Source organism: Macaca mulatta, chromosome 7 (genome assembly GCF_049350105.2).
Source record: "Macaca mulatta isolate MMU2019108-1 chromosome 7, T2T-MMU8v2.0, whole genome shotgun sequence".
Classification (NCBI taxonomy): Eukaryota; Metazoa; Chordata; class Mammalia; order Primates; family Cercopithecidae; genus Macaca; species Macaca mulatta.
The window spans coordinates 107,576,457-107,600,201 of NC_133412.1; the positions used below are offsets into that span (position 1 = coordinate 107,576,457).

Sequence of the window (23,745 nt, forward strand, 5' to 3'; positions counted from 1 at the left end):
GTTAGGATGAAACTATGTCTGAGGTACCTGAGGGATATTTAAGTGGAGGTATCCACGGGACAACTGAGCACATGGTTTGGAACTCAGAAGTGAAGCCTGAACAGAACTAGAGGCATATGAATTTTCAATATGTCACTGGTCATTGAAGCCAGAAGAGCAGATGAGGTCACCCAAGGAAAGCACATAGAACGGGAAGAGCAGGGTACAGAATAAACCCAGAGATTCTGGCATTTGGCCAATGAGAGTCCAAAGGAAGCCAATACAGGAAAGGAGCTACTTAAGATTTGACAGCAATGAGGAGAGACATACAGGAGAAGCTAACGGAGGAAGGGACAGCCAGCAGAGCAAATGGCTCAGGGAGGATAAGCAAAATGAAGAAGGGAAGCGCCAATTTGTTTTGTCCACATGGAGCTAGATTAATGACTCGGCATTTCATTGTGGAATGATGATAGGGCAGAAGCCAGATTATAGAAGGCTGAGGAGAGAATGGGAAGTAAAACAATGAAGACAGTTCATTCAGGCTTAGTTTTGCAGGAGGCTTGCCTGTGAAGGGAAGGAGATAGAATGGTGGCAAGGGTTTCAGTTTGGTTTCATTTTCAGATGGGAAAGGGGTAAGCACATTTATAGGCTTAGAGTAAAGAGATGGATAAAGATGATGGGCTGGGGGACCAGATCCAAACCCTTAATAAACAGGAACTGGTAGCTCTTTCCCCAAGAGGAGGAGGATGGAAAGATGGGAGCCAGATGGACACAAACACAAATGAGTAAGTTAAGGAACTCCCTACCTTACAACCTCAGTTTTCTTAGTGAAAAAATTAAGGCCTGTTGTTGAGAGTGAGCAAGATGTTGAAGTGCGGAGGGTATGAAAAAGAAAAAGGGAGATGGGGGAAGCTTCCTAAAGCTGCCTAAGGATTGTCAGGCAGAAAAACCATACAGTTTTTACCAACAATACACAAATACCGAGTATATATAGAACTAGAGAAGTTGGGTTAGGAGACTTCCTCCAAGGCAGAGTTTGCTGGATGGATACAAGGGAGAAATAAGCAAGAAGGTTGCTGGAGAGAGAATAATTGAAATAATGACTACAAGAATTAGGTCGCAGAGGGAAGTAAATGATAAAAAGGTAAAATGGAGTAGTCCAGAGCTGTGTGAGGTTGGAAACTGTAGGAGTAGGTGCATGGGAGACAGTCTGTGTTGGAGGAGGAAGGCCACAGCTGTGCTTCTGAAGCTTAGGAGCACAGAAATAGGCCAGTCTTAGACAAAGATCAGGCACAGGTTGTGACCATGGGATAGGCAGCTAAAGTGGAGTGGAGGGGATAGTAAAGACCACAGGAAAGATAAAGTTGTCCAGGATGATGGCAGGACTAAGTGTCGAGAGGGAAAGTCTATAAAGCAAATGTCAAAGTCTGCAGTGAGCGTAGAGAAAAGCTCAGGAGACAGGCGGATGAAGGGGGCAAAGCCCAGTGGCACATGGTTTTGGTTAGGAGGCAGTACTGGAGAGCAAGCAGAAAGCCAATCCCACCCCACCCCCAGTCCCACCCCCAGCTCTGTGGTAGGAGGACTTAGGTCATATCCTCAGGGAAAAAGAAAGAGATAGAGTGTTCCCAAAGAGGGTGACAGCAGAGGAGTCTTTGTTTATACAGGAAAGTGAATTCGGGGGCAAGAGAGAGAGGGTTGGCAAGAAGGGTTCAGTTGCAGTGATGTTCCTGGAAGATGAAAATACCAGGGCAGGTGAAGAGACGAAGACTGAGCGGTTGTGGCCGCGCTGCCGACCTCGACCAGCAGTCGGTTTCTCCACGCAGAATCCGGGAGTAGGAGACTCAGAATTGAATCTCTTCTCCCTCCCCGCTCCTGTGAGATTTTTTTGATCTTCAGCTACATTTTCAGCTTTGTGAGAAACCTTATCATCAAACACAACGGCCAGCAACGTTACCAACAAGACAGATCCTCGCTCCATGAACTCCCGTGTGTTCATTGGGAATCTCAACACTCTTGTGGTCAAGAAATCTGATGTGGAGGCAATCTTTTCGAAGTATGGCAAAATTGTGGGCTGCTCTGTTCATAAGGGCTTTGCCTTCGTTCAATATGATAATGAGAGAAATGCCCGGGCTGCTGTAGCAGGAGAGAATGGGAGAATGATTGCTGGCCAGGTTTTAGATATTAACCTGGCTGCAGAGCCAAAAGTGAACCAAGGAAAAGCAGGTGTGAAACGATCTGCAGCGGAGATGTACGGCTCCTCTTTTGACTTGGACTATGACTTTCAACGGGACTATTATGATAGGATGTACAGTTACCCAGCACGTGTACCTCCTCCTCCTCCTATTGCTCGGGCTGTAGTGCCCTCGAAACGTCAGCGTGTATCAGGAAACACCTCACGAAGGGGCAAAAGTGGCTTCAATTCTAAGAGTGGACAGCGGGGATCTTCCAAGTCTGGAAAGTTGAAAGGAGATGACCTTCAGGCCATTAAGAAGGAGTTGACCCAGATTAAACAAAAAGTGGATTCTCTCCTGGAAAACCTGGAAAAAACTGAAAAGGAACAGAGCAAACAAGCAGTAGAAATGAAGAACGATAAGTCAGAAGAGGAGCAGAGCAGCAGCTCCGTGAAGAAAGATGAGACTAATGTGAAGATGGAGTCCGAGGCGGGTGCAGATGACTCTGCTGAGGAGGGGGACCTACTGGATGATGATGATAATGAAGATCGGGGGGATGACCAGCTGGAGTTGATCAAGGATGATGAAAAAGAGGCTGAGGAAGGAGAGGATGACAGAGACAGCGCCAATGTCGAGGATGACTCTTAAGCACATAGTGGGGTTTAGAAATCTTATCCCATTATTTCTTTACCTAGGCGCTTGTCTAAGATCAAATTTTTCACCAGATCCTCTCCCCTAGTATCTTCAGCACATGCTCACTCCCCATCCTTGTCCTTCCCATGTTCATTAATTCATATTGCCCCGCGCCTAGTCCCATTTTCACTTCCTTTGACGCTCCTAGTAGTTTTGTTAAGTCTTACCCTGTAATTTTTGCTTTTAATTTTGATACCTCTTTATGACTTAACAATAAAAAGGATGTATGGTTTTTATCAACTGTCTCCAAAATAATCTCTTGTTATGCAGGGAGTACAGTTCTTTTCATTCATACATAAGTTCAGTAGTTGCTTCCCTAACTGCAAAGGCAATCTCATTTAGTTGAGTAGCTCCTGAAAGCAGCTTTGAGTTAGAAGTATGTGTGTTACACCCCCACATTAGTGTGCTGTGTGGGGCAGTTCAACACGAATGTAACAATGTATTTTTGTGAATGAGAGTTGGCATGTCAAATGCATCCTCTAGAAAAATAGTTAGTGTTATAGTCTTAAGATTTGTTTTCTAAAGTTGATACTGTGGGTTATTTTTGTGAACAGCCTGATGTTTGGGACCTTTTTTCCTCAAAATAAACAAGTCCTTATTAAACCAGGAATTTGGAGGAAAAAAAAAAAAAAAAAAAAGAAAATACCAGGGCAGAATGGGAAGGCAGAACATTGGTACCTTAGCAACGTAATGCTGATGGCAAAGTGGGCCAGGCTGACCTCAACATCTGACTCAAAGCAGCATCAGGACAGACACCAGCAGAACCCAAGTGGTTTCCAGGGCTATGGAGCAACCTCTGATTGCTGTCCAATCAGCAAACCAGGACCTTGACTCAGTTTTAGTCTTTCAAATACATGTTACTAAGAAGTCATTTTGTGCGTTAGCAAAGCTCAGCCCTGAGGTAGCAGGTGAGGCAGGTGATGGAAGCAACCAATAGCCCATGAAGACTGCCCAACCTCAGGCCCTCTGCCCAGAGGAGAAGGGGCATAGGAAAGCATGTCAGCCCAGGGCTGCCAGCCTCTTCAAAGCAGAGCCCTGGGTCAAAGCTACTGACACAATTAGGTCTGAGTTGGGTATGCAAAAAATTTCAAATAAAAATAGAATGCCAACTGCAGCAACTTAAAAGAAACACACACATACACACACATACACACACACACACACAACCACATAGTTGTATTCATAAATGAGGTCAGTGCCTAGCTGAAATCTAATAAATAGACCTTAATTCAACCAACATTTATTAAGGATCTAGTTACTATATATTTTCAGAGTTGTATGAAAATTAACAGTTTTTAGATGGGTATAAACAATGAATATTTGAGACGGGCATGGTGGCTCACACCTATAATCCCAGCACTTTGGGAGACCAAGGCAGGCAGATCACTTGAGGTCAGGAGTTTGAGACCAGCCTGGCCAACATAGCGAAACCTCATCTCTATTAATAATACAAAAACTAGCTGGGAATGGTGGCACGCACCTGTAGTCCCAGCTACTCTGGAGGCTGAGGCACAAGAATCGCTTAAACCTGGGAGGCAGAGGTTGCAGTAAGCCAAGATTCGGCCACTGCACTCCGGCCTGGGCAACAAAGTGAAACTGTGTCTCAAAAAAATAATAATAATAATAATATTTATATTTTCCAATTTTTGTATGCTCTTTATACTACAAGAAACATTTGCTAAATATCTAGCATTTTTTCCAGTACGGTTTCACAGCTTCTCTTCTTAAACTGCCCAATTCTATCCATTTCTCTCTTACTCTGCACTCAGTGGGCAGCCTCCCTCCTGCTCTGCCTGTCTTGTGCGCTCCCAATGCTCTGAGATCCTCCAAACATCCTTTACAAGCCCTCCCCTTCCTCACAACCATCACCACCCTACACTTACCACCCCACATTTTCTCCCAGCCTCATGAGAGTTGTCTCTAATCTGTAAAGCTATGCCCTCCTCTTGGACTTTGTCACTTTCTGTCACAGATCAAGAGTCTCGTCACTTTCCTCTCCCACTTTCCTGCACCTTTCAAACATTCTCAGCTAATCTTTCTGCCCTTTTTGAACTACTTCTCCCCACTTTGCGGGTCCAAATCCTTTTTTTGGAATGAAAGTTACAAAATTACATTAAGCTATCATTTTTTGGCTGCGAAGTACCTGCAGTTGTGGTGATACCTAAAGCCACCATTCCTCTCGTTGGGTACCTTAAGACCTAGCCCAGCCACCCCTCCAAAACATACAAAATCTGGGTTCTCTTTCTACCCTCTAGTGAAACCATTTCCTCAAGTTCACCAAAACTTCCTTCAAGCCAAATTCAATAAAGTTTAATCATCTTCTTACTGAACCTCTCTGCAGCACTTCACACTACTGAACTTTTTTTTTTTTTTTTTGAGACGGAGTCTCACTCTGTCACCCAGACTGGAATGTAATGGCACAATCTCGACTCACTGCAACCTCTGCCTCCTAGGTTCAGGCGATTCTCCTGCCTCAGCCTCCCTAGCAGCTGGGACTACAGGCGCGCACCACCACGCCTGGCTAATTCTATATTTTTAGTAGAAACAGGGTTTCACCATGTTAGCCAGGCTGGTCTCAAACTCCCGACCTCAGGTGATCTACCCACCTCAGCCTCCCAAAGTGCTGGGATTACAGGCATGAGCCACCGTGCCCAGCCACTACTGAACATTTCTACCTTCTAAAAACTCCCCACAGTCTTGGTTTCTAACACACTGCACTATCCAAACTTCTCCTGGAGTTCTCACTGCTCCTTGGATTCCTTTGAAAAAAACTATTTTCTTCTGTATTCCTAAAGATCTGTTGTCTCCTCTGCCTCTCCCCATTCATGCCTGCTTCCTCAGGTGGCTCGGCCCTCCCTTTGGATCCCAAACAGCACTTCAGGTCTTTATTCTACCTGCTGACAGGATGTATTTAAATATAATTAAAATGATAACAATTATCACTAACACATTACAATCATCTGGTCCTTCCTAGTTTACAAAGTGCTTTCATTATCTCATTTCCTCAGAGCAAGTATGGCTCCTATTTAATAATTATGGACACTGAAGTTCAAGGACACAAACTAATCTTGCACCAAAAACTAACTTTTCTTTCCACCTTTCTCATTCCTGTTTATGGCAGAAAGAACCTTGATTTTCAGGCCAGAAATGGCATACCAGTTTTACATCCCTTCTCCTCCCCCGACCCCTTGTTTCTGTTCCTAGGTGACGACAAGTCATTCCTCCAAGTGTCTCAGGTCTGCCTCCTTTGTTAGGACATGTCCCCATACAACCTCACTCTCATCAAGTGCGTGAGCTGACCGTTGTCACCCAAATGTGGCTTACCTGCTGTCGCTGGCTATCCCTGTTTATTAACCATGGCTCATCTTGTACTTTCAGATCGAAGAAAACTTTTATACTAAAAATACTTCCAACCTATGCGAAAAAAATGACAGGTTTTCAGAAAACTATTCCATGTTGTCTGTATCCGGAAAGTTTTCACTTAAGTTGTCTTTTCAGTTCCAATTACCCAGTAGTTCCACCAACCCCTTCACTTACTGCCCATTACAATGTACCCACAATACAGCAGCTGAGCCAGTGCCAAGTTACAGAAAGATCAATGTCACATGACCTCTGCTCTCAGAGAGTCTATGATCTAAAAAGAAATACGTTCATATGGCCTATGGAAACGATGGTGTAATTAAGTTTAAGACTGTACATGGTGGCTCACGCCTGTAATCCCAGCACTTTGGGAGGCTGAGGCAGGCAGACCACCTAAGGTCAAGAGTTTGAGACCAACCTGGCCAACATGGTGTAAACCCGGTCTCTACTGAAAATACAAAAATTAGGCCGGGTGTGGTGGCTCACGCCTGTAATCCCAGCACTTTGGGAGGCCGAGGTGGGCGGATCACCTGAGATTGGGAGTTTGAGACCAACCTGACCAACATGAAGAAACCCTGTCTCTAGGCCGGGTGCGGTGGCTCAAGCCTGTAATCCCAGCACTTTGGGAGGCCGAGACGGGCGGATCACGAGGTCAGGAGATCGAGACCATCCTGGCTAACACGGTGAAACCCCGTCTCTACTAAAAAATACAAAAAAGTAGCCGGGTGAGGTGGCGGGCGCCTGTAGTCCCAGCTACTCGGGAGGCTGAGGCAGGAGAATGGCGTAAACCTGGGAGGCGGAGCTTGCAGTGAGCTGAGATCCGGCCACTGCACCCCAGCCTGGGCGGCAGAGCAAGACTCCGTCTCAAAAAAAAAAAAAAAAAAAAAGAAACCCTGTCTCTACTAAAAAAAAAATACAAAATTAGCCGGGCATCATGGCGCAAGCCTGTAATCCCTGCTACTCGGGAGTCTGAGGCAGGAGAATCGCTTGAACCTGGGAGGCAAAGGTTGCAGTGAGCCAAGATCACGCCATTGGACTCCAGCCTGGGCAACAAGAGCGAAATTCCATCTCTAAATAAATAAATAATACAAAAATTAGCCGGGCATGGTGGTGGGCACCTGTAATCCCAACTACTTCAGAGGCTGAGACAGGAGAATCGCTTGAACCCGGGAGGCTGAGGTAGAAGTGAGTAGAGATTGTGCCATTGCACTCCAGCCTGGGCAACAAGAGTGAAACTCCATCTTAAAAAAAAAAAAAAAAAAAAAAAAAGACTGTATTAAGGGCCTACCTTTGCCAGGGGCTGTGGGAGTGGTAGGGCAGGTAGCATAGAGCCAGCACTTGAGGAGTTCATGGCCCAGTGTAGGAGACATGTGCACACAGGAAGGCCACAAAATATGGGATTCCTCCTGCCTGCTAGGTTTTCATGATATTCCTAGACTGACAGCCACAGTAACCTCTGGGTTCTAGGTCTGAGTCCCTCCTGCCAGGACTCAGCTGAGCTATTCCAGGAGCAGTGATGGAACTGTTTGTGAGGGAATGAGAAGGAAAAGGAGGAGCTGAAAAGCTGGAGAGCTCCGGGGCCAGCAGATGGAAAAGTAGGGGTGACATTTGGTTCCCAGGGCAGAAAAAGTGCTGATCTGGTCGCTTGATATAGTGAAGAAAAAGATCAAGCAAGTCTAGTAAATTCAAGTATAAATGAAAGAAAACCCTCAAGATGTATTACACAATGTCTCAAAACACAGTAAAAGGTTGCTAAAACTTTTATGCATTTTTTATTATAGTAAATACTGAAAGGCACAAATAAAGAAAATAAACAGAACTACAATCAACATTTCATCCATATGTATTTTATTCAAATAGGCTCTCATTGTGGAATAAGAGAGTTCAGCAAATGCATGTGCCTCAAAATGGAACAGAATCAGCCAGGTTCGGTCTCATGCCTGTAATCCCAGCACTTTGGGAGGCCGAGGCAGGTGGATCACTTGAGGTCAGGAGTCCAAGACCAGCCTGGCCAACGTGGTGAAACCCTGTCTCTACTAAAAATACAAAAATTAGTGGTGGTGTGCACCTGTAGTCCTAGCTACTCAGGAGACTGAGGCAAGAGTATCGCTTGAACCCGGGAGGTGGAGGTTGCAGTGAGCCGAGATCATGCCACTGCACTCCACCCTGGGCAACAGAGCAAGACTCCATCTCAAAAAAAAAAAAAAAAAAAAAAACAGGTGGGGGTGGCAGCGGGCAGGCGCGGTGGCTCACGCCTGTAATCCCAGAACTTTGGGAAGCCAAAATGGGCAGATCACTTGAGGTTAGGAGTTCAAAACCAGCCTGACCAACATGGTGAAACCCCATGTCTACTAAAAATACAAAAATTAGTTGGTTGTGGTATGGGCCCCTGTAATCCCAGCTACTTGGGAGGCTGAAGCAAGAGAATTGCATGAACCCAGGAGGTGATGGTTGCAGTGAGCTGAGATCACGCCACTGCAATCCAGCCTGGGCGACAGAGCAAGACTGTGTCTCAAAAAAAAACCAAGGCAGCAGGCGGATGCAGAATCAAATTTGGAGTTTCTCTCAGCAATGTTATGTGTAAAGGTAAACACATTGAACCATGGCTAAATATGGTAATTTCATTCAAGATAAAGGAGTTCTAAGAAGGTTTATCTAACCACCATACATATAGTAGCTAATCACTTAACTACTGTATGCCAGGCCCCAAGGCCTGATTTCTTTTTTTTTTTTTTTTGAGACCGAGTCTCACTCTGTCGCCCAGGCTTTAGTGCAGTGGAGCGATCTTGGCTCACTGCAACCTCTGCCGCCCGGGTTCCAGCGATTCTCCTGCCTCAGCCTCATGAGTAGCTGGGACTACAGGCGTGTGCCACCACGCCCAGCTGAGGCTGCACCTGGCCTCCAAGGCCTGATGTCTAACACTCTTGTTTGGCACCAGCCTACTCAATAGTCACTTATGAGAAACCAAGGAGCAGTTGAGGATGTCCTGGTAAACGAGGACCCCTGATGTCAGCTGACAGTCTTTTAGATGGTTTTCTAGATGGGCAGCTGGCAGTGAAGGCTTTTATCCCACCACACAGGGGCTTTACTGTCAGCACCATCAGTCCCTACTCTGACCTCAAATCTTCAGGAAAATGAAAACTTGATTTTCCTTGCAAAATGCATATCTACAGACCTGTGGGAGGAGAAGGGTGGCAGGATCTTGTCCTCTTCCCACCAGAAATAAATGCAAAGAGTTCATTCAAATACCCAGATAAATCAAAGAGGAGGCTGAGGGAGGGAGGTCCAGACCGCGAAAGCCAATGAGAACGGAGGAGGCCAAGGAGCCAAGCCTCAAGAAGTCAGAGGCTGAGGATACAAGGAGACGAAGAGGCTGAGACTCCAAGGATGCAAAAAAGGTTGTGGAGGCTGGGGAAGCAGAGAAAGCTGAGGAAGCTGAAGAAGTTGAAGAAGCTAGTAGTTGAAGAAAAGGCTGAGGAGGCTGAGGTGCTGAGGCTGCCATGAGAAGGCGAAGGCCTGGAGGTGCAGTATTTGGCTGGAAGGGTGGGGCTCTGCTGTTTGGAGGAAGGGAAGTCCAAAAGCAAGAGCCAAGTGTGCCCTGTCAGATGCCATCAGTCTCGAACCGGCCTGTCTCTTTAGCAAATGAATGTAAACTAGAGGCTTTATTTAAACAAGTTTCACATAACATCTCCTACTTCTTCTGACTCATTCTAATTTCCAAGTCCAAATACAGTAGTGATTTCATGGTTAGCCTACTTTATGTTGCAAATAAATATCAGTCCATGCCCATTGTGTCATTCTTTGTATCCTTTATAATAACCTCTGGGGATACAGATAGAATAGAATGTAAAATAATTTGTCTTGGAAACTTGCTGTGAAAAGTGAATCACTTTGACAGGTGACCAGAAATTTTAGGGTGCTTACCTAAAGTCTAAAATTCATATGTAAGTGATTTGGCTATTTTAGAGAGAGATGATTCGATTAGCAGTTCACTATGAGGCAGAATTCTATAAAATAATAATTTGATAAAGTAAAGTAACTTCCCTTCTATAACTCTGAAAATTATATCAAATAGTTTTTAGACTGTGCTGTTTGAGCTGGACATAACTGAATCAATTTAAGGTCCTGAAAGAGTTTGTACAAATTTAAAGTGGAGGTGGTTTCCAACTATTTGCTTAAATTGCACATCTGGTCATTAAAGCAAATTAGTGTTTTATGTCATTGACGCTAGAATGCTGAGCTTCCTACTGCTTAACTTCAGTCTCATCTGGAATGTGTATTATATAGGCCAGGGACTTAGGAGCAGCTGTACCGTATCATTCTATCACATTATATATTATCTAATCACAAGTTTAGAAATTATATGTACAATAAAGGCTGGATTATCTGATATTGCCCTATCTGATGTTTTTTGTTTTTTGTTTTTGAGATGGAATCTTGCTCTTTTCGCCCAGACTGGAGTGCAGTGGCATTATCTCTGCTCACTGCAACCTCCGCCTCCCAGGCTCAAGCAATTCTCCTGCCTCAGCCTCCCGAGTAGCTGGGATTATAGGTGCCAGCGACCACACCCAGCTATGTTTTGTAGTTTTAGTAGAGACGGGGTTCGGCTATGTTGGCCAGGCTGGTCTCGAACTCCTGATCTTGTGATCCGCCTGCCTCGGCCTCCCAAAGTGCTGAGATTACAGCCATAAGCCACTATGCCCGGCCCTAACTCATTATAATTTTATAAATTGTGTGTACAATGAAGTTGGATTATCTGTCATTGATCTAATGAGTTCTAGGAATTAGAATCTCTGACACCCTCCCAAAATAAATCTTCATGCTAGTTGGCTACTGATATGGCTTGGCTGTCTCTCCACTCAAATGTCACCTTGAATTGTAATAATCTCCATGTGTCAAGGGTAGGGCCCAGTGGGAGATGACAATTGAATCATGAGGGCAGTTTTTTTCCATACTGTTCTCCTGGTAGTGAATAAGTCTCATGAGACCAGATGATTTTTTTATAAGGGGTTTCCCCTTTCACTTGGTACTTATTCTCTCTTGCCTGCTGCCATGTAAGACGTGACTTTGCTCTTCATTCGCCTTCAACCATGATTAGGAGACCTCCCCAGTCACGTGGAAATGTGAGTCAATTAAACCTCTTTCCTTTATAAATTACCTACTCTCAGGTAGGTCTTTATCAGCAGTGTGAGAACAGACTAATACAGCTATTAATGCTGAAATTCAACAAATGTCAACACATTTTGAAGATGTCAGAGTTGTTTCAAAGTCTTAAGATAAGCAGAGTAAGCCAGGGGAAAAAAACCTTTCTCCCAAAATTCAAACAATAAGAAAAACTTCAGAGATTCATTAGAAATTCCTCTTTTAGGCTGTGCATGATGGTTTATACCCATAATTCCAGTGCTTTAGGAAAAATGCTCAAGGCCAGGAGTTCAAAACCAGCCTGGGCAACATGGCAAGACCCCTATCCCTACGAAAACTTAAAAAAAAAAAAAAAAAAAAGCCAGGCATGGTGGCACACACCTGTAGTCCTAGCTACTGGGAGGCTGAGGCAGGAGGATCACGTGAGCTCAGGAGTTCAAGGCTGCAGTAAGCTACACTACTACACTCCAGCCTGGGTAACAGAGTGAGACCCTGTCTCCACAAAAACAAAAAACTAAAAACTGAAATAATTGAAAAATACATTAAATATGATTACACAACATAGGAAACTGAAGAAAATTACAGAAAAGGGAAATCAACTGCAGAATATTCATTAAAATAATCTGACTTCCACACAGACCAATGGAACCGAAAGAACCCAGAAATAACGCTAAATATGTAAAGCCAACTGATCTTCAACAAAGCATACAAAAACATAAATTGTGGCATTGATACCCTGTTTAATAAATGGTGCTGGGAAAACTGGCAAGCCAACATGTAGAAGACTGAAACTGTACCCCCTATCTCTCACCTTATACAAAAATCAACTCAAGATGATCAAAGACTTGAATCTAAGACCTGAAACCATAAAAATTCTAGAAGACAACATTAGAAAAATTCTTCTAGACACCGGCCTAGGCAAAGAATTCATGACTGAGACCCCAAAAGCAAAGGCAATGAAAACAAAAATAAGTAAATGAGACCTAATTAAACTAAAAAGCTTCTGCACAGCAAAAGAAATAAGGAGGGTAAACAGACAACCCACAGAATGGGAGAAAATATTTGCAAACTATGGATAGAACAAATGACTAGTATTCAGAATCTACAAGGAACGCAAACAAACCAGCAAGAAGAAAACAAATAATCTCATCAAAAAGTGGGCAAAGAATATGAATAGATATTTCTGAAAAGAAGATATACAAATGGCCAACAAACATATGGAAAAAAATACTCAACATCACTAGTCATTAGGGAAATGCAAATTAAAACCACAGTGAGATACCACCTTACTCCTGCAAAAATGGCCATTATTTTTATTTATTTATTTATTTATATTTTTTGCAACAGAGTTTCGCTCTTGTTGCCCAGGCTGGAGTGCAATGGTGCCATCTTGGCTCACTGAAACCTCTGCCTCCCGGGTTCGAGCGATTCTCCTGCCTCAGCCTCCTGAGTAGCTGGGATTACAGGCATGCGCCACCATGCCCAGCTAATTTTGTATTTTTTGTAGAGATGGGGTTTCTCCATGTTGGTCAGGTTGGTCTCAAACTCCCAACCTCAGGTGATCTGCCCGCCTCAGCTTCCCAAAGTGCTGGGATTGTAGGCGTGAGCCACCACACCCAGCAAAAATAGTCATTATTAAAAAGTCAAAAAACAGTAAATGTTGATATGGATGTAGGGGAAAGGAAATGCTTATATGCTGCTGGTGGGAATGTAAATTAGTACAACCTCTGTGGAAAACAGTATGGAGATTCCTTAAAGAGCTTAAAGTAGATCTACCATTCCATCCAGCAATCCCACTACTGGGTTATCTATTCAAAGGAAAAGAAGACTTTATATGAAAAAGACACGTGTGGCTAGGCGCAGTGGCTCACACCTGTAATCCCAGCACTTTGGGAGGCCGAGGCCGGTGGATCGCGAGGTCAGGAGATCGAGACCATCCTGGCTAACACAGTGAAACCCCGTCTCTACTAAAAATACAAAAAAAATTAGCTGGGCATGGTGGCAGGCGCCTGTAGTCCCAGCTACTCAGGAGGCTGAGGCAGGAGAATGGCATGAACCCAGGAGGTGGAGCTTGCAGTAAGCCGAGATTGTACCACTGCACTCCAGCCTGGGTGACAGAGCGAGACTCCATCTCAAATAAGTAAATAAATAAATAAAATAAATAAAAAGAAAAAGACACTTGTACACATATGTTTACAGTAGCACAATTCACAATTGCAAAGGTGTGGAACTAACCTAAATGCCCATCAACTAATGAATGAATAAAGAAAATGTGGTATATATACACCATGGAATACTACTCAGCCACAAAAAGAAATATAATGTCTTTTGCAGCAACTTGGATGGAGCTGGAGTCATTATGCTAAGCCATTATGCTAACACAGGAGTGGAAAACCAAAAACTGAATGTTCTCACTTGTAAGTGGGAGCTAATCTATGAGTATGCAAAGGCATTTAGAGTGACATAATGGATGAACTTTAGAGAGTCAGAACGGGGTGGTAGGAGGGGGACTAGGGATGAAAAACTACATATTAGGCACAATATACACTACTCAAGTGACAGGTGCACTAAAATCTCAGAATTCACTGCTACTTAATTCATCCATGTAACAGAAAACCACTTATACCCCCAAAAGCTATTAAAATAATTTTTTTTTCTTTTTTTTTGGACAGAGTTTCACTCTGTTGTGCAGGATGGAGTGCAGTGGTAGAATCTTGGCTCACTGCAACCTCCACCTCCAGGCTCAAGTGATTCTCCTGTCTCAGCCTCCCGAATAGCTAGGATTATAGGTACCCATCACCACCACACCCAGCCAATTTTTGTATTTTTAGTAGAGATGGGGTTTCGTCATGTTGGCCAGGCTGGTCTGGAACTCCTGACCTCCGGTGATCTACCCGCCTTGGCCTCCCAAAGTGCTGGGATTACAGGCGTGAGCCACTGCACCCAGCCTGCTTCTGTCTCTTTAAAAAATATTTTAAGCCTGTAATGCCAGCACTTTGGGAGGCTGAGGCAGGTGGATCACCTGAGGTCAGGAGTTCGAGACCAGCCCGACCAACATGGTGAAAACCCTTCTCTACTACAAATACAAAAATTAGCCAGACGTGGTGGCATGACCCTGTAGTCCCAGCTGCTTGGGAAGCTGATGCAGAAGAATCACCTGAACCCAGGAGACAGAGGTTGCAGTGGGCCGAGATCGCGCCACTGCACTCCAGCCTTGGTGACAGAGCGAGACTCTGTCTCCAAAACTAAAAATGAAAATAAAAAAGAAAAGAGACAGAAGCTAGGAACTTTGGGCCAGCAAGCTAATAATAATAATAATAATAATAATCTGGCTCCAATATTCCCAATAATATACAAAGAATTCTTACCAAATCAACAGTAAAAAAGATAAACTAGTGGCATAGATCCTTCTGTCTTCCTACAGAATCTTTGTTAATGTTCACTTTACTCCTTTAAAAATAAAAAAAAAAAGGCCCGGCATGGTGGCTTACACCTGTAATCCCAGCACTTTGGGAGGCCGACGCAAGTGGATCACTGAGGTCAAGAGTTCAAGATCAGCCTGGCCAACATGGCAAAACCACATCTCTACTACAACTACACACACCACACACACACAAATTTGCCAGGCGTGGTGGAGCGTGCCTGTACTCCCAGCTACTCAGGAGGCTGAGGCACAAAAATTGCTTGAACCCAGGAGGTGGAGGTGGCAGTGACCCTAGATCACCCCATTACACTTGCCTGGGTGACAGAGCAAGACTCTGTCTCAAAAAAAAAAAAAAAAAGGCAGAGAGAAGCAAGAGTCTAAAAAAAAGAACAAAAAAAAATGAACTATCCCAACACTTCGGGAGGCAGAGAGGGGTAGATCACCTGAGGTCAGCAGTTTGAGACCAGCCTGACCAACATGGAGAAACCCCATCTCTACTAAAAATGCAAAATTAGCCGGACATGGTGGCGCATGCCTGTAATCCCAGTATTTTGGTAGGCTGAGATGGCAGATCACGAGGTCAGGAGTTTGAGACCAGCCAAGTCAATATAGTGAAACGCCGTCTCTACTAAAAATACAAAAATTAGCCAGGCGTGGATTCAAAAATTAGCCAGGCGTGGTGGCACACACCTGTAGTCCCAGCTACTCGGGAGGCTGAGGCAGAAGAATCGCTTGAACCCAGGAGTTGGAGGTTGTAGTGAGCCGAAATCTCACCACTGCACTCCAGCCTAGGTGACAAAGCAAGATTCCATCTCAAAAAAAAAAAAAAAAAAAAAAAAATTACCTGGCGTGGTGGCACGTGTCTGTAATCCTAGCTTCTCGGGAGTCTAAGGCAAGAGAATCGCTTGAACCCGGGAGGTGAGGGTTGCAGTAAGCCGAGGTGGTGCCATTGCACTTCAGTCTAGGCAATAAGAGCGAAACTCCGTCTCAAAAAAAAAAAAAAAAAAAAAAAAAAGACACTTCGGGAGGCCGAGGCGGTGGATCACGAGGTCAGGAGATTGAGACCATCCTGGCTAACATGGTGAAACCCCGTCTCTACTAAAAATACAAAAAATTAGCCGGGCCTGGTGGCGGGCGCCTGTAGTCCCAGCTACTTGGGAGGCCGAGGCAGGAGAATGGCGTAAACCCGGGAGGCGGAGCTTGCAGTGAGCTGATTTCGCGCCACTGCACTCCAGCCTGGGCGACAGAGCGAGACTCCGTTTCAAAAAAAAAATAGACAATAGAAATGAATGAACGAGTGTTTCACAGAAGAATTACAACTTATAAACATGAAAAGATGCTTGACATCAGCAATAACTCAAGAAATTCAAATTAAAGCAATGATTAGATATTATTTTTATCCTAAAAGATTGGCAAAAGTGAAAACGATAGTCACTGTTATTATAGGTTGAGGAGGACTTTAATCACTATTAATAAAGGTGTAATTTATTGCAAATTGCTGAAAGAGTGTGATTTGGCAACCTATATAAGAACCAGAAATTTCACTTCTGAGAATTTGCCCTAAGGCGATAAATCCATCCTGGTGACCAAAAGCACATAAATATTGTTTATGGAACACAGGATGTGGCTGCAGACTGACTCTGGTTCCACCTTGCATCAACCTCAACACACAACCTCACCCCTTCAGGGGATTCCACCAGGAACCCAGTCACAGTGAGGATGCAGGGATTTTTGCAGCTTGCCAAGGTAGGCAGGAACACAGGTGGGACATCACATCTCTCAGTGGCATTTCACCGGAAAATCCTCTAAAGATCTGCCTCTTCACTTCAGCCTCCAGCTCTCCTCTGACCCACCCTGAGGTCCCTTCAATCCCTTATTATTCAGAAAATCAGGTGGCCAGTCTTGAAAAGCCAGCCCCAGAGGCTGGCATTTGCTCCACAGGCAGAGTTTGTCAGACCAGATCATTTCTGCCAAAGAGGAAGGATTGTCATATTAACTGCTGACAACAGAAAACTGTCTCTGTGTTAATACATTTACAATAGCAAAAAAATAGGCCGCAGGTATAAATGTACAGTATAGGGTATTACATAAATTATGATACATTCATACAATGGACAAGCTTTTGAAAAGAATGAGTTGGGCCAGGTGCAGTGGCTCATGCCTGTAATCCCAGCACTCTGGGAGCCCAAAGTGCACAGATCAGGAAGTCAGTAGATCAAGACCATCCCGCCTAACACGGGAAAACCCCATAGCTACTAAAAATACAAAAAATTAGCTGGGTGTGGTGGCACACACCTGTAGTCCCAGGTACTTGGGAGGCTGAGGGAGGAGAATTGCTTGAACCTAGGAGGCAGAGGTTGCAGTGAGCCGAGATTGTGCCACTGCACTCCAGCCTGGGCAACAAAGCGAGACTCTGTCTCAAAAAAGAAGAAAGGGAAGGAAGGAAGGAAGGAAGGAAGGAGGGAGGGAGGGAGGGAGGGAGGGAGGGAGGGAGGGAGGAAGGAAGGAAGGAAGGAGTCCAGCCTGGGCAACAGAGCGAGACTCTGTCTCAAAAAAGGAAGGAAGGAAGGAAGGAAGGAAGGAAGGAAGGAAGGAAGGAGTTGGGTCCATTTTGGACTAACATGGGATGAGCCAGGTGTGGTGGCATGTGCTTGTAATCCCAGCTACTCAGGAGCCTAAGGTGGAAGGATCACTTGAGGCTCGAAGTTCAAAAGCATCCTGGACAACATAGTGAGATCCTGTCTCTAAAAAATAAATAAAATAAAATTCAGTGATGTCTAAGAGGTAGAGTTGGCTGGGCGTTGTGGTTCATGCCCGTAATCCCAGCACTTTGGAAGGTGGAGGTGGGTGGATCACCTGAGGTCAGGAGTTCGAGACCAGCCTGGCCAACATGGCAAAACCCCATCTCTACTAAAATTACAAAAAATTAGCCAAACGTGGTGGTGCATGCCTGTAGTCCTAGCTACTTGGGAGACTGAAGCAGGAAAATCACTTGAATCCAGGAGGCGGAGGTTGCAGTGAGCCAAGATTGCACCATTGCACTCCAGCCTGGGCAACAAGAATGAAACTCTGTCTCAAAAGAAAAAAAAAAAAAAAGGTACAGCTAAAGGCAACAGACTTGCAGAACAGGATATATGCTATGAACACATTGTCAGTTTTGTGCATTGAGGTACCCCAATGTCTTGAGCAATGCCTGGCATAAAAGAGGTATTCAAGTATTTGTTGAATGGATGAATGCTTGTTAAGAGAAAGATGTAGGAGGCCTAGAACCTTGTCTACCATTATCTCTAGAGTCTCCCAGTGGCTGGGAAATTGCCTAGGGACCCATAGTGTGTCCTTTAAAAATATATAACAGGACTGGTGATGTAGCTTATGCCTGGAATCTCAGAACTTTGGGAGGCTAAGGCAGGAGTATCACTTGAGCCTAGGAGTTCAAAACCAGCCTGGGCAGCATAGGAAGACCCTGTCTCTACATAAAATTTAAAACTTAGCCAGGCGTAGTGGTACATACCTGTAATCCCAGCTACTCAGGAGGCTGAGGTGGGAGGATCAATTGAGCCTGGGATGTCAAGGCTACAGTAAGCCGTGATTGTGCCACTGCACTCTAGGCTGGATGACAGAACGAGACCCTATCTCAAAAAGAAAAATAAAAAAATACACAATAGTTATCAGCTGCTAATCCAGAGCACAGAGATACTGAAGAAAGAAAGAAAAGAGATCACTTTTTACTTTACATGATGCTATATTGTTTACCTTACATGCTTGTAATACTGTTATGAAAATTCATAATAGTAGAGGTTGGGAGCAGAAAGCTTGAAGTTCTGAGAAAAACATGGGCAAATAAGTATGATATCCTGCAATCTGCTATACCTCAAATTGTTCTCATTTTAACTACTTCACTCAAGCCATTTTCTTCTAAACCTCTCTAGGTAACCCAGGAAAAAATAAAAATTAGCATCTGTATGACTGCTTGACCAGGCCTGTTTACATTAACAATCCCTTCAGGTCCACGAGTTTCAGCCTTAGGTAACACGAATTTTTGATTACCTGAAAACCACCATTTCTCCAATACAACAATAGCTAAAGCTTTTACCATAGCATAAATTAACATTTGGGTATTGTTCTAAAATGACATGTCCACAGTTCCATAGTTGAGTGAGATTTTGGTTTTTTTTGTTTTGTTTTGTTTTTAGACAGTCTTGCTATGTCACTTGGCTAGAGAGCACTGGTACAATCATAGCTCACTGCAGCCTCCAACTCCTAGGCTCAAGTGATTCTCCCATCCTCACCTCCTGCCCCAGCCACCCAAATAGCGGGGACTACAGATGACCACCACACTCGAGAGTTTTCTTTTTTCCCTTTACGTGGATTGCTGATTTGATGGCAGTAGTAAAAAAGTCAACACAGGCCGGGTGCGGTGGCTCACGCCTGTAATCCCAGCACCTAGGGAAACTGAGGCGGGCGGATTACCTGAGGTCGGGAATTCAAGACCAGCCTGACCAACATGGAGAAACCCTGTCTCTACTAAAAATACAAAAAATAGCTGGCATGGTGGTACATGCCTGTAATCCCAGCTGCTCAGGAGGCTGAGGCAGGAGAATTGCTTGAACCCAGAAGGCAGAGCTTGTGGTGAGCCAAGATTGTGCCATTACACTCCAGTCTGGGCAACTAAAGCGAAATGCCATCTTAAAAAAAAAGTCAACACAAAATAGAGGGAGGTTTCCTGGCTCTGCTGCCCCAGTCAGTGCTAGCCCCTGACCTTCAGCACTGTGACAAGTCCTAAATCTCCTTAACTTCCCCATCAATCCCACGAAGAATACCTTAGCTGGTGCTCTTACTCATTACTGCTCACTGAGGTACCCCATGAGGCAGGAAGAGAGCCTTCCCTTCAGGCCTTTGGCTGGGTATACATATATATAGTTTTTTATATATAATTATATATAGTTTTATATTTATAGTTACATATAGTTTTATATTTATAGTTTTTTGTGTATATATAGTTTTGCGAAATGGTCTTGGGACCCCAAAATCACTAAGCTAAAGTCAAGCTGGGAACTTGACTTTTAGGGTAAACCTTAACCTTAGGCTTAAAGCAAACCTGCCTCTCATTCTATTCAAAGTCATCCCTCTGCTCACTGAGATAAATGCGTATTTGATTGCCTCCTTTGACTCATCAGAAACTCAAAAGAATGCAACAGTTTGTCTCTTATCTACCTATGACCTGGAAGCCCCCTCCTAGGTCATAGGTAGATAACTCAGCACTTAGAGTTATCCCGCCTTTCTGGACCTAACCAATGCTCATCTTACATACTTAATTGATGTCTCATGTCTCCCTAAAAATGTATAAAATCAAACTGTGCCCCAGCCACCTTGGGCACATGTCGTCAGGCCTTCCTGAGGCTGTGTCATGGGCATCGTAGAAAGTATAAAAAGTTTCCTCTTCAAAGTTCCCCTTCTTATTAAAGAATAAAACATAAGTGTTAGAGGCCAGGCGCCACCGCGCCTGTAATCCCAGCAATTTGGGAGGCCCAGGCGGGCGGATCACGAGGTCAGGAGATCGATACTATCTTGGCTAACACGGTGAAACTCCATCTCTACTAAAAAATAGAAAAAATTAGCCAGGCGTGGTGGCGGGCACCTGTAGTCCCAGCTACCCAGGAGGGTGAGGCAGGAGAATGGCGTGAACCCAGGAGGCGGAGCTTGCAGTGAGCCAAGATTGTGCCACTGCACTCCAGCCTGGGTGACAGAGCGAGACTCTGTCTCAAAAAAAAAAAAATTAAAATAAGTGTTAGAAATAATAGTTTCTTTTAAAGACTAACTTTCTTCAAGCCTCCTTGCTTTGTGCTAATAACTCTTTGTTAAGCTCTATCCTGTGTAACTGTTGGACATGCTCACAGACATGTTCCAGCTCACAGCCTACGCCCCTTCCTTATTTGGAAATATTATTGCTTCCTTAAACCTTTCATAAGCAACTTCTTTATTCTTCCTTGAACTTATCTATTTAGGAAAGTTTCAGGTTATTAGCAAATCAGGTATCAGTTTAAGATTGTGAGGTCCCACGCCAGCCAATGGATGCAGGACACAGCAGTAAGGATGACCCAAATGCATAAGCGATAAATGTCTGCTTTTCCTTTGTTCAGGTATGCTCTTGCCGTTTTTCCATCTGTGACTGAGCACCCTTTCCAGTAAAGATGTCCTTGCTGAGAGATCTTTTGTCTCTGTGCTGACTTTTCTTTGCAGCACTGATTATCTATTTCCAACAACTTTTGTATTTCTAACAGGCACGCATCCTTTTTTTTTTTTTTTTTTTTTGACAGAGTCTTGCTCTGTCACCCAGGCTGGAGTGCAGTGGCACCATCTCGGCTCACTGCAACCTCCACCTCCTGGGTTCAAGTGATTCTCCTGCCTCAGCCTCCCGAGTAGCTGGGACTGCAGGCATGCGCCACTACGTCCAGCTAATTTTTGTATTTTTAGTAGAGACAGGGTTTCTCTATGTTGGTCAGGCTGGTCTTGAACTCCTGACCTCAGGTGATCCTCCTACCTTGGCCTCCCAAAGTGCTGGGATTACAGGCATGAGCCACCACACCTTGCCACATATCCTTAACTTTGGAAAAATGAACTTTCTAAATTGCTGGGACCTGTCTCAGATATTTGGGGTTCATATTTTCAATATATATTGTTTCAATATATATTTTCCCCCAAAATCTCCCAAGTGAATCTGATGTTCCAAGGAAGACATGAATCTATCTGGTGGTTTCAAGTCTCCCCAGCACACAAACTGACTTAGATGCTAGTTTGAAAACCTGGCCACAGGCCTTTCCCACCTCACCTTCAGCTCTGATTTGATTATCAAAGTTTTCTGGCAGTTACAGGACTCCAGGATCTGTAGGCTTCAATCAACAGCTCATATCACTTCCCTAACAAGTGGCTGTCCTTATTCTTCTGCTCACAAAGCATAAGGACCCCTATTTTATTTTCTTTTTTTTTAATTTTTTATTTATTTATTTTGTTCTTTGAGATGGAGTTTCTTTCTTGTTGCCCAGGCTGGAGTGCAATGGCGCGATCTTGGCTCACCGCAACCTCTGCCTCCAGGGTTCAAGCAATTCTCCTGTCTCAGCCTCCCCTGTAGCTGTGATTACAGGCATGAGCCACCACGCCTGGCTAATTTTGTATTTTTAGCAGAGATGGGGTTTCTCCATGTTGGTCAGGCTGGTCTCGAACTCCTGACCTCAGGTGATCCACCCGCCTCGGCCTCCCAAAGTGCTGGGATTATAGGTGTGAGCCACCACACCTGGTCTCTTTTTTTTTTTTTTTTTTTTTTTTTTTTTTTTTGAGACAGAGTCTTGCTCTGTCACCGAGGCTGGAGTGCAGTGGTGTGATCTCGGCTTACTGCAACCTTCACCTCCTGGGTTCAATTGATTCTCCGGCCTCAGCCTCCCAAGTAGCTGGGATTACAGGCACATGCCACCACACCCAGCTGATTTTTGTGTTTTTAGTAGAGACGGGGTTTCACCATTTTGGCCAGGCTTGTTTCGAACTCCTGACCTCAAGTGATCCACCGGCCATGGCCTTCCAAAGTGCTGGGATTACAGGTGTGAACCACCGCACCCGGCCCAGGGCCCCTGTTTTCTTTCACATCTGGTAGGAACCAGATCTTGTGCTTTTGAAGATCTCCACCATCAGACTGCAATCTCCTGGTTACTAGAGTCCCCACAAATGCTGGTGGCCCCCACATCCACAAAAGGCTCCTCCATTCATAAACACCACATGCTTGCTCCTACCTTTATGCCTGGAATTTCTTCCCCACTTGCCTCTAAGTGTCCAAATTATGTTAAATCATGTTCTTCCGGATTTAGCTTAAGTTTTCCTTCTTAAATTTAATGAAATTTGCCCTTTTCACAAGATGGCGCTGAATGCCAAGAGGGAAGCCCCTGTCCCTCCTAAAGCCGAAGCCGAAGTGAAGGCTTTAAAGGCCAAGATGGTAGTGTTGAAAGGTGTCCACATCTACACAAAAAAAGAAGACCCACATCCACGTCACCCACCTTCCAGCGGCCTAAGACACTGTGATTCCCGAGGCAGCCCACATATCCTTGGAAGAGCGCCCCCAGGAGAAACAAGCTTGACCACTATGCCATCATCAAGTTTCTGCAGACCACTGAGTCCGCCGTAAAGAAGATAGAAGACAACACCACACTTGTGTTCACGGTGGATGTTAAAGCCAACAAGCACCAGATCAAAGAGGCTGTGAAGAAGGTCTGTGACATTGATGTGGCCAACGTCAACACCCTGATTTGGCCTGATGGAGAGAAGAAGGCATATGTTCAACTGGCTCCTGATTACGACGTTCTGGATGTTGCCAAAAAAATTGGGATCATCTAAACTGAGTCCACCTGGCTAATTCTAAATATGCATATCTTTTCACCAAAAAAAAAAAAAATTAATGGAATTTAATGATACTCTGCTCTTCCAAAATGTAGTAACAGCAGCAGTCTGCACCAACAATTTGGCTCATCACTTGATTTTTTTTTTTCTTTTCTGAGACAGAGTCTCGCACTGTCACCCAGGCTGGAGTGCAGTGGCACGATCTCGGCTCACTGCAACCTCTGCCTCCCGGGTTCAAGCGGTTCTTCTGCCTCAGCCTTCCGAGTAGCTGGGACTATAGGCACTCGCCACCACGCCCAGCTAATTTTTGTATTTTTAGTAGAGATGGGGTTTCACAATGTTGTCCAGGATGGTCTCGATCTCTTGACCTCGTGATCCGACTGCCTCGGCCTCCCAAAGTGTTGGGATTACAGGTGTGAGCCACCGGCGCCTGGCCCATCACTTGATTTTTTCCCTTTTTTTTTTTTTTTTGAGACAGAGTCTTGCTCTGTTATCCAGGCTGGAGTACAGTGGCGCGATCATGGCTCACTGGAACCTCTGCCTCCCAGGTTCAAGTGATTCTTGTGCCTTAGCCTCCCCAGTAGCTGGGGTCAC

At 44.6% G+C, this 23,745-nt stretch overlaps 2 pseudogenes across 1 annotated transcript; both read left to right on the forward strand.

Moving 5' to 3' along the window:
- Positions 1 to 1,731: 1,731 nt before the first annotated feature.
- LOC717494 (heterogeneous nuclear ribonucleoproteins C1/C2 pseudogene) lies at positions 1,732 to 3,486 on the forward strand (annotated as a pseudogene). Its single transcript, XR_003731557.2, has one exon. The product of XR_003731557.2 is annotated as a heterogeneous nuclear ribonucleoproteins C1/C2 pseudogene (transcript).
- A 19,174-nt stretch (positions 3,487 to 22,660) lies between these two features.
- Positions 22,661 to 23,270, forward strand: LOC114679674 (large ribosomal subunit protein uL23 pseudogene; annotated as a pseudogene).
- Positions 23,271 to 23,745: the final 475 nt, after the last annotated feature.